Source organism: Bombina bombina, chromosome 5 (genome assembly GCF_027579735.1).
Source record: "Bombina bombina isolate aBomBom1 chromosome 5, aBomBom1.pri, whole genome shotgun sequence".
NCBI lineage: Eukaryota > Metazoa > Chordata > Amphibia > Anura > Bombinatoridae > Bombina > Bombina bombina.
The window spans coordinates 995402746-995415306 of NC_069503.1; the positions used below are offsets into that span (position 1 = coordinate 995402746).

At 37.2% G+C, this 12561-nt stretch overlaps 1 protein-coding gene across 1 annotated transcript in view; it reads left to right on the plus strand.

Moving 5' to 3' along the window:
- PTDSS1 (phosphatidylserine synthase 1) overlaps positions 1-12561 on the plus strand; it is a 190170-nt gene that overhangs the window by 88900 nt on the left and 88709 nt on the right.

Genomic DNA, 12561 nt, shown 5'->3' on the forward strand with positions numbered 1-12561 from the left:
TCACAATTACTGCCCATGATTTTCATCAACAAATTCAAGCAGTCAGAACTCCCTTTTTTATTTTATCTGCTCTAAAAAATGGACACTTCCTGCATGTTGCAAAGTCTGAACACAGCAGACAACAGCAGTATTTATTTAGAACACTTCACTTGATTTTCCAGGTGGCTTAATTGTAAAGTATCTGCCGAACAGCTGACTTGCAATGATTTTATAAAACTGTGCTACCTATGTTCTATTCCATAATTTTATATTTGTTATATATATATATATATATATATACACACACATACACACACACACATATATATATATATATATATATATATATATACACACCCTGTTCCAAATTATTATGCCAATGATATCTTTCTCATTTACCTAAATAATTGATGTAAACAACAGTCAGCATAATTCTCATGTTATCAACTATTAAGAGTACAATTCAAATTTTATTGAACAAACTTCCTAATGATAACAGTATTTTTTTTTCAAAATAAAAAACTTACAATGCACTGTTCCAAATTATTATGCACAGTAAGTTTCAAAACACTTTATAGGTTGTAAAGAACTGAATTGTCATTTGTTGTGTTTGCAGCATATTTACTGAAATCAAAAGCTATTTCAATCAAACTTTGAACATTTTAACTTTTTAAACATTTTAACATAGGACCCCTTATTTGATAGCAGCTTCACAAGTCTTGCATCCATTGAACTTGTGAGTTTTTGGACAGTTTCTGCTTGAATTTGTTTGCAAGATGTCAGAATAGCCTCCCAGAGCTGCTGTTTGGATGTAAACTGCCTCCCACCCTCATAAATCTTTTACTTGAGGATGCTCCAAAGGTTCTCTCAATAGGATTGAGGTCAGGGAAGGATGGAGGCTACACCATGACTTTCTCTCCTTTTATCCCCAAAGCAGCCATTGATGCAGAGGTATTCTTTGCAGCATAAGATGGTGCATTGTCATACATGAAGATGATTTTATTACGGAAAGCATAGTTCTTCCTTCTGTACCAGGGAAGGAAGTGGTCAGTCAGGAACTCCACATACTTTGCAGAGGTCATCTTTACACCTTCGGGGACCCTAAAGGGGCTGACCAGCTCTCTTCCCATGATTCTGGCCCAAAACATGACTCCACCACCGCCTTGCTGACGTCGCAGCCTTGTTGGAACAGGGTGGGTGTCCACCAACCATCCCCTACTCCATCCATCTGGACCATCCAGGGTTGTACAGCACTCATCAGTGAACAGGACTGTTTGGAAATTAGTCTTCATGTATTTTTCTGCCCAATGCAGCCGTTTCTGCTTGTGAGTATTGGTTAGTGGTGGCCGAATGGAAGGTTTATGCACAGTTGCAAGACTCTGAAGGACTCTACACCTTGATGTCCGTGGGACTCCAGAGGCACCAGCAGCTTCAAATATCTGTTTGATGCTATGTAATGGTATTTTAGCAGCTACTCTCTTGATCCAATGCATGGATCTGGCAGAAATCTTCCTCAATGTGCCTTTTTCTGCACAAACCCGTCTGTGCTCTGAATCAGCCACACATCTCTTAATAGTGCGATGATCACACTTAAGTTTTCATGAAATATCTAATGTTTTCATACCTTGTCCAAGACATTGAACTATTTCACTCTTTTCGGCAGCAGAGAGATCCTTTTTCTTCCCCATATTGCTTGAAAATGGTGCTCTGCTTAATAATGTGGAACACCCACCCTCCTTTAGTAGTTTTTCCTTTAATTGGGCTCACCTGGCAATCTAATTATCACAGGTGTCCGAGATTGTTTTCAGTGATCAAAAGAGCCCTGAGACACAATGCCATACATGAGTTAAAATGAAGTAAAAGAAGAATTTCAGAAGTTTTATACCAAAATAAAAGGAGAGGTAGAGAGATTTGCCAAATTCATCTTAGATAAGAAAGAACGAAAAATAGACAGATGTAACTGACTATGCAAATAAAACAGTCTATATGTGGAATCAGAATAGAACAGCAGGTATTGATTCAGACACTTCTGATAGAGAGTGTGAAACAACTGATGCTGATAACTCAGACGAAGAAATTAGACCTAAACCGATTTTGAGGAATAAGATAACACCTCATGGTAATAATGAGTGTCCCTTTAGGCGGAGAACCCCGCAGAGGGAGGGGGAAAAAAGCAAAGAACAATGAAACAAGTCACATTCCATCAGAAACCCCTGAAGAAGAAAAAAATCAACCAGTCAGAATTAAATATAATTAACCTTTTAGACAAAACACTCACAAATACTCAGATTTCTGTCCTTTAAAAAAGGCCTCTCTTTTGTACCTACCCCCACCCTTGACAAATTCGAAGCCATTAAATATGTTCATCTATTTACATGCAAAATACTGCTTAAGAAATATTTCTACAGTAATTCAGAGATTGAAGCCTTAGACAAAGCTGATACTACAGCTATTTATGACTTAATTTCTTTATTAGAGGAATCTACTGGGGATAATACTGAAACTTCATCTTTAAATACTAGCTGGCGTAATGTTCTAAAGACCAAGTCACATTTTGTACCACCAAATAGTACTTCATACAATAACGTTTCCTTTTTGGATCTGGTATGTAAAGACATACTTGTTCTATCTGAAGAGAGAGAGATAGTACATGATAATCTATCAAATGAAGAAAAACAAGCTCTTAAAGTCATAACACAATGGAAAGACATTCAGATTAAACAAAGTGACAAAGGTGGCAATATTGTCATTTGGCCTACCCATATGTATGTAGATGAGGCCAAGAAACAGCTTAATAACCACAAAAACTATAAAAGCCTTTTCAGTAACCCAACTGAGACATTCCTTAAGCAGTACAATACATGAATTAGCTCCGCCCTCTCTGAAGGCATAATTGATGATAAAGAGTTCAGATTTCTGGAAGTCAAACAACCTAAGGTCACTACTTTTTACTTGCTGCCTAAAATACACAAAAATCTTGTCTCAGGCATTGGATCTTTGACAGAGAAAGCATGTAAATATGTTGACGCAAGACTTCGATACATTGTGGATTCATTGCCATCCCACACGAGATACGATGCACGTATTAAATAAAATAGATAAAATCAAATTAACCCCAAATTCAATCTTAGTGACATGTGATTGCCTAATTACTAGTGATTTTGATAGGAACGCAAAGAAATCACCTTTATATAGATATAGAGGGTCAATTGCTTTTGGTAATTGCAAAATATGCCAACATATGGTTAAGAAAAAAACCATAGTTGACAGGTTTCAGAATAAATGGACTATAAACAATCACATAATGTGCAAAAGCACTAATGTTATCTACTGTGTATCATGCAATTGCAATTTATTCTATGTAGGTATGACTACTAGATGCTTGGGAAGGAAAATGACTGAACATCTAAACAATATTAGGACAGCACGAAAAGATGTAGAAAAGGGTAAAAAACAAACAAACTAGTGTTGCTAGACATTTTTTACAATACCATGAAGGCAACACTAAAGCATTTAAATGTTGAGGACTGGAAACTTTGAGACCAGGGGGGGTAGTTATCAAGCCGTCAACCTCAAATACGCTGCGTATTCCGCAGCGTATTTGTGGCGAGGCTGATACGCCTTAGTTATCAAAGGCTCGAGACCGGCAAAAGTAGAATTTTGTGACGTCAGCTTCGATCCGCCGGACTCAGTCCGACACAGATCGATTCTTACGTCACTCCAGATGTTCCGCACACAAGTGCGGCACATTCTCACTACTTTTGCTAGCTATCAAAAAACTAGCAGGTACGATCAGCAGTTTTACGGCCCAGCGTACCTGGTTTTCAAAGCGCCAGCCTGGAGGCGGCGGATCCCATAGGAATCAATGGGAGTCTGACCATAGCGAAAGTACAAGTTCGCTGCTGACAGACATCCCATTGATTCCTATGGGAGCTGTCTACACCTAACACCCTAACATGTACCCCGAGTCTAAACACCACTAATCTGACCCCCCCTACACCGCCGCAACTAAATAAAGTTATTAACCCCTAAACCGCCGCTCCCGGAGCCCACCGCAAGCTACTCTATACATATTAACCCCTAAACCGCCGCTCCCGGAGCCCACCGCAACTATAATAAATGTATTAACCCCTAACCCGCCGCTCCCTGAACCCGCCGCAACCTATATTAAATGTATTAACCCCTATCCTGCCCCCCCTACACCGTCGCCACCTATAATACATTTATTAACCCCTATCCTGCCCCCCCTACACCGTCGCCACCTATAATAAATTTATTAACCCCTATCCTGCCCCCCACTATGCCGCCGCCACTGTAATAAAATGATTAACCCCTAAACCTAACCCTAACCCTAACGCCCCCTAACTTAAATATTAATTAAATAAATCTAAATAAATTAACTCTTATTAACTAAATGAATCCTATTTAAAACTAAATACTTACCTTTAAAATAAACCCTAATATAGCTACAATATAAATAATAATTATATTCTAGCTATCTTAGGATTTTTTTTTATTTTACAGGTACCTTTCAATTTATTTTAACCATGTACAATAGCTATTAAATAGTTATTAACTATTTAATAGCTTACCTAGCTAAAATAAAGAGAAATGTACCTGTGAAATAAATCCTAACCTAAGTTACAATTACACCTAACACTACACTATACTTTAATAAATTATTCCTATTTAAAAATAAATACTTACCTGTAAAATAAACCCTAAGATAGCTACAATGTAATTAATAATTATATTATAGCTATCTTAGGATTTATATTTATTTTACAGGTAACTTTGTATTTATTTTAGCTAGTTAGAATAGTTATTAAATAGTTATTAACTATTTAATAACTACCTAGCTAAAAGAAATACAAAATTACCTGTAAAATAAATCCTAACTTAAGTTACAATTAAACCTAATACTACACTATCATTAAATTAACTAAATAAACTACCTACAAAGAACTACAATGAAATACAATTACATAAACTAACTAAAGTACAAAAAATAAAAAAAGCTAAGTTACAAAAAATAAAAAATTAAGTTACAAACATGTTAAAAATATTACAACAATTTTAAGCTACTTACACCTAATCTAAGCCCCCTAATAAAATAACAAACCCCCCCAAAATAAAAAAAATCCCTACCCTATTCTAAATTACATAAATTTCAAAGCTCTTTTACCTTACCAGCCCTTAAAAGGGCCATTTGTGGGGGCATGCCCCAAAAAGTTCAGCTCTTTTGCCTGTAAAATAAAAATACAACCCCCCCCCCAACATTAAAACCCACCACCCACATACCCCTAATCTAACCCAAACCCCCCTTACAAAAACCTAACACTAATCCCCTGAAGATCATCCTACCTTGAGTCGTCTTCACTCAGCCGAGCCACCGATGGAACTGAAGAGGACATCCGGAGCGGAAGAAGTTAATCCTCCAAGCGGCGCTGAAGAAATCTTCCATCCGATGAAGTCATCATCCAGGCGGCGCTGAAGAAGTCTTCGATCCGGCCGATGTCATCTTCAAAGAGGCGCTGAAGAGGTCTTCTATCCGGGCGAAGTCATCTTCCAAGCCGGGTCTTCAATCTTCCTTCCGCCGACGCGGAACCACCTTCTTCACCGACGGACTACGACGAATGACGGCTCCTTTAAGGGACGTCATCCAAGATGGCGTCCCCTCAATTCCGATTGGCTGATAGGATTCTATCAGCCAATCGGAATTAAGGTAGGAAAATCTGATTGGCTGATGGAATCAGCCAATCAGATTCAAGTTCAATCCGATTGGCTGATCCAATCAGCCAATCAGATTGAGCTCGCATTCTATTGGCTGATCGGAACAGCCAATAGAATGCGAGCTCAATCTGATTGGCTGATTCCATCAGCCAATCAGATTTTCCTACCTTAATTCCGATTGGCTGATAGAATCCTATCAGCCAATCGGAATTGAGGGGACGCCATCTTGGATGACGTCCCTTAAAGGAGCCGTCATTCGTCGTAGTCCGTCGGTGAAGAAGGTGGTTCCGCGTCGGCGGAAGGAAGATTGAAGACCCGGCTTGGAAGATGACTTCGCCCGGATAGAAGACCTCTTCAGCGCCTCTTTGAAGATGACATCGGCCGGATCGAAGACTTCTTCAGCGCCGCCTGGATGATGACTTCATCGGATGGAAGATTTCTTCAGCGCCGCTTGGAGGATTAACTTCTTCCGCTCCGGATGTCCTCTTCAGTTCCATCGGTGGCTCGGCTGAGTGAAGACGACTCAAGGTAGGATGATCTTCAGGGGATTAGTGTTAGGTTTTTGTAAGGGGGGTTTGGGTTAGATTAGGGGTATGTGGGTGGTGGGTTTTAATGTTGGGGGGGGGGTTGTATTTTTATTTTACAGGCAAAAGAGCTGAACTTTTTGGGGCATGCCCCCACAAATGGCCCTTTTAAGGGCTGGTAAGGTAAAAGAGCTTTGAAATTTATGTAATTTAGAATAGGGTAGGGATTTTTTTTATTTTGGGGGGGTTTGTTATTTTATTAGGGGGCTTAGATTAGGTGTAAGTAGCTTAAAATTGTAGTAATATTTTTAACATGTTTGTAACTTAATTTTTTATTTTTTGTAACTTAGCTTTTTTTATTTTTTGTACTTTAGTTAGTTTATGTAATTGTATTTCATTGTAGTTATTTGTAGTTAATTTATTTAATTAATGTAATGATAGTGTAGTATTAGGTTTAATTGTAACTTAAGCTAGGATTTATTTTACAGGTAATTTTGTATTTCTTTTAGCTAGGTAGTTATTAAATAGTTAATAACTATTTAATAACTATTCTAACTAGCTAAAATAAATACAAAGTTACCTGTAAAATAAATATAAATCCTAAGATAGCTATAATATAATTATTAATTACATTGTAGCTATCTTAGGGTTTATTTTACAGGTAAGTATTTATTTTTAAATAGGAATAATTTATTAAAGTATAGTGTAGTGTTAGGTGTAATTGTAACTTAGGTTAGGATTTATTTCACAGGTACATTTCTCTTTATTTTAGCTAGGTAAGCTATTAAATAGTTAATAACTATTTAATAGCTATTGTACATGGTTAAAATAAATTGAAAGGTACCTGTAAAATAAATATAAATCCTAAGATAGCTAGAATATAATTATTATTTATATTGTAGCTATATTAGGGTTTATTTTAAAGGTAAGTATTTAGTTTTAAATAGGATTCATTTAGTTAATAAGAGTTAATTTATTTAGATTTATTTAATTAATATTTAAGTTAGGGGGGCGTTAGGGTTAGACTTAGGTTTAGGGGTTAATCATTTTATTACAGTGGCGGCGGCGTAGTGGGGGGCAGGATAGGGGTTAATAAATTTATTATAGGTTGCGGCGGGTTCATGGAGCGGCGGTTTAGGGGTTAAACTATTTATTTAGTTGCGGAGAGGTGCGGGATCAGCAGGATAGGGGTTAATAATTTTATAATAGAGGGCGACGGTGTAGGGGGGGCAGGATAGGGGTTACTAGGTATAATGTAGGTGGCAGCGGTGTCCGGGAGCGGCGGTTTAGGGGTTAATACATTTATAAGACTTGCGGCGGGGTCTAGGAGCGGCGGTTTAGGGGTTAATACATTTATAAGACTTGCGGCGGGGTCTAGGAGCGGCGGTTTAGGGGTTAGTAACTTTATTTAGTTGCGGGGGCCTCCGGGGGCGCCGGTATAGGGGGTAGAACAGTGTAGTTTAGTGTGAGTGCTTAGTGACAGGCTAGCAATAAAGCTGGGAAAAAGCCGAAGGGCAGCGAGATCGGATGAGTGATAACTGTCACAGTCCGCTGCTCATCGCCCCGCGGCTTTTTGACAGCTTTATTTGATAACTTAGGCGAACGTATTCAAGGTCCGCGGCGGCGAAGGTAGGCGAGCTTAGGCGGACGTATTGGACCGGCGAAGCCAGAAAAGTAGACGGCTTGATAAGTAGCCCCCCAGGTATCAGAGGGGGAGATACTGAACAGGCGTTAATAAAAAAAAGAAGCAAGATGGATTTTCAGACTAAATACAGTCATGCCTCATGGCATGAATGAAAACAATAATTTCTTGGTTTACTTATAAAACTTTTGTGTTTTAGGAGTTAATTTGTACATATATAAAGTTCAGCCCTTTAAATGGCTATTATATTTACTGTTTTCGATTCGGGTTCTGTACTGCATCAATGCAGCATCGTTAACAGCCGCTTCACGATACATCGCAATGGCGATTATTTTCTGCACCCCTAATAGATATTGTCTAGTATCCCATGTATGGACACAATAATTCTATAAATTAACCTTAACTCAAAATGAATCACTTAACAAATATCCCACATGAAATTTACAAGAACAATTTGTATTTAACCAGCAACACTTACTCCAATACCAAAATATGGACTACTAACTTAACAATGCTTAGTTAACAATATAACCAAATATTTCAACACAAATCTTACCAAATCTCAGTAAATCTTATAGAACTTCCAGAAAAAATATAATTAAACTACTTGGCCCAAAATAGTCTTATAATACTTCAAATAATTAACTAGAGATTTAACCACAATAATAAATGCAATTTTTAAAGTACAGGGAGTGCAGAATTATTAGGCAAGTTGTATTTTTGAGGATTAATTTTATTATTGAACAACAACCATGTTCTCAATGAACCCAAAAAACTCATTAATATCAAAGCTGAATAGTTTTGGAAGTAGTTTTTAGTTTGTTTTTAGTTATAGCTATTTTAGGGGGATATCTGTGTGTGCAGGTGACTATTACTGTGCATAATTATTAGGCAACTTAACAAAAAACAAATATATACCCATTTCAATTATTTATTTTTACCAGTGAAACCAATATAACATCTCAACATTCACAAATATACATTTCTGACATTTAAAAACAAAACAAAAACAAATCAGTGACCAATATAGCCACCTTTCTTTGCAAGGACACTCAAAAGCCTGCCATCCATGGATTCTGTCAGTGTTTTGATCTGTTCACCATCAACATTGCGTGCAGCAGCAACCACAGCCTCCCAGACACTGTTCAGAGAGGTGTACTGTTTTCCCTCCTTGTAAATCTCACATTTGATGATGGACCACAGGTTCTCAATGGGGTTCAGATCAGGTGAACAAGGAGGCCATGTCATTAGATTTTCTTCTTTTATACCCTTTCTTGCCAGCCACGCTGTGGAGTACTTGGACGCGTGTGATGGAGCATTGTCCTGCATGAAAATCATGTTTTTCTTGAAGGATGCAGACTTCTTCCTGTACCACTGCTTGAAGAAGGTGTCTTCCAGAAACTGGCAGTAGGACTGGGAGTTGAGCTTGACTCCATCCTCAACCCGAAAAGGCCCCACAAGCTCATCTTTGATGATACCAGCCCAAACCAGTACTCCACCTCCACCTTGCTGGCGTCTGAGTCGGACTGGAGCTCTCTGCCCTTTACCAAACCAGCCATGGGCCCATCCATCTGGCCCATCAAGACTCACTCTCATTTCATCAGTCCATAAAACCTTAGAAAAATCAGTCTTGAGATATTTCTTGGCCCAGTCTTGACGTTTCAGCTTGTGTGTCTTGTTCAGTGGTGGTCGTCTTTCAGCCTTTCTTACCTTGGCCATGTCTCTGAGTATTGCACACCTTGTGCTTTTGGGCACTCCAGTGATGTTGCAGCTCTGAAATATGGCCAAACTGGTGGCAAGTGGCATCTTGGCAGCTGCACGCTTGACTTTTCTCAGTTCATGGGCAGTTATTTTGCGCCTTGGTTTTTCCACACGCTTCTTGCGACCCTGTTGACTATTTTGAATGAAACGCTTGATTGTTCGATGATCACGCTTCAGAAGCTTTGCAATTTGCATCCCTCTGCAAGATATCTCACTATTTTTGACTTTTCTGAGCCTGTCAAGTCCTTCTTTTGACCCATTTTGCCAAAGGAAAGGAAGTTGCCTAATAATTATGCACACCTGATATAGGGTGTTGATGTCATTAGACCACACCCCTTCTCATTACAGAGATGCACATCACCTAATATGCTTAATTGCTAGTAGGCTTTCGAGCCTATACAGCTTGGAGTAAGACAACATGCATACAGAGGATGATGTGGTCAAAATACTCATCTGCCTAATAATTCTGCACTCCCTGTATATCACAGTAACTCAATCGAATTTATAAATATTAATGCTTGACCCTTTTCTCAATAATTGGCTTAGCGCTAGTATATTTAATATACGAAACACTGGTCTATTTAATACTAGATTCAACTATAAAGAACCTCTTTAAATACCAGCTTCAATTAAGCTAAGCAATAAGGAATACCTTTGCTTTAAAAGATTAAAAATATAAAAACATCAAAACGCTTAAAGGGACATTATACACTCAAAAAATATAGGCTAATTAAATAAAGCATTAAAAGAAAATAAAGTTTTGAATTAACATGTATCATCAATTTTGCTGCAGCTTCTGTGGAATTCCTGCAGCGTAAGAACGGACAGAAGGGAAAATATGCTGCTGAGTTTAGCAGCTTCTGTGTAATCTGCATCTGCTGATTTCACACAGTCCGTTCTAACGCTGCACGAATTTCACTTCCCTCCCGGTTACCACAGCATTTAATTTGGTTGTGCAAAGACTGGAGGAGATCTGTGGTAACCGGGAAGGGGAAAGGGAAGTGGAATTCTGCAGCTTCTGTGTGTATCTGCATCGTTTCTGCCTTTGAACATAGTACTGCACACAAAGCAGGAGGGCTGTCTAAACACTAGTTAGGGAGTGTGGGGAAAAAAGCTTTGTTCTGTAGCTACTGGGTATTACGAACGTATTCTCATAAAGTCAGAGGACTTCAAACTTTAACATCATTTTTAGGACCTTAAGCAGCAAAATTGATAATACATGTTAATTCAAAACTTTATTTTCTTTTAATGCTTTATTTAATTAGCTCATATTTTTTGAGTGTATAATGTCCCTTTAATACATTACATTACAGGTAAACCAATTTGAGAGTTCAGCTTTTTCAATCAGAGTTTTCCAAGGTCATACGTGAAGATATTTTTTGAAAACAGGGTATCACAAACACAGAGAGTTATTCCAAACCAGGCCCCAAACCAAAGTGTGTTTTTTTTTTTTTTTTTGTCTCTCTTCCGTTCTTTGCATAGTCTTTTTGTCTGTCACCGACTCCACCTTTAATTCTAAACCACCCAATGGAAAATCTCTGATTACACCCTTAGCTTTCATTGGCTAATTCACTGGTTATTCAATTTCCCAATTGAATACCTTTGGCTGCAATTCTCATATTGGACACCGGAGACAACAGGCAACTGAAATGTAGCTTTGTTTTTCAGCTACAGGGAAAATATATTCCCTTATATATTTTTAAAATGTATACTTAATATACTTATTATTTCCTAGTATTAATAAACTATCTGGTCAATATATGTGACTATATGGCTCAACTGAGCATGTACACTTTAAGACTAAGCATGAGTATATTGATTTAGTATGTATTCTTATGCATTTAAACACTAGACCTGTGTACAACATTAAATCTAAATAGCATATATATATATATATATATATATATATATATATATATATATACTTCCCACTGATAATGTCTTAAGAGATGTACCCAAAAGTCATGTTGCTATAAGGGGACTTTATTTCATCATTTCAGTATGAGATTAATTCATATTTTAGTCCATATTCTGATATAATATTGCCACATTTTCCAGTTATCTTATATCATATACAGTACATACCCTGTGAGTAGCAGTCTGATCTAGTTCTGTAGTAATTATCATTTTGGATATACTGTGTATATATATATATATATATATATATATATATATATATATAATTTGATTTTACTCCATCTAATTGGAATATATTGCCTATCTGTAGATATCCCTTTAATATTGAGTGCATAACTTATATGATATGATTCAGGGCACATATTACATAGGCATTCATATACCAGTATCTACTAGTCATATTTGGAACCTCATTTGTATATTAGATGTCTGAAAAACAAAGAAGATGTTAAAGGGACAGTATACTGCAAAATAGTTTTTCCCTTAATGTGTTTCCAATTACATTTTTTACCAGGTGCAGATTTTAAAATGTATGAGCTTTGCTTATTTAATGCTTATTTGTGTATATGAATAAGCTGATTTTGTGTTTTGAAGCCACAACCTAATAAAATGGGTTGAGCTTGTAGGTATAATCAGATCTCATTACTTTATCACAATGTGTAAATAGACATGCTTCTTTATCTTATATCGGTCCATAACCCAATCACCAGTACTTGGAGAGAACAATGGAAAATTAACATTGTATTACCTTATCTCTTATATAACCCACTGGGAGTGTAATTTCTTCTACTGGCTGTGTTAACAGTTTGGCCTCAAGGCCAAAAAACTTTCAGGATGTGTGGGGATACCACAGGCTAAATAAACTATTTCAAATGCCAATATAAGGTAAATAGAAATACTTGTAAACAATTTAATATACTCCAGCAGGTAAAGTGGATCATTGTGAACAAATTAAAGGGGAGAACATTTTTGAGTAAACTGTCTCTTTAAACATTTTAAATATAC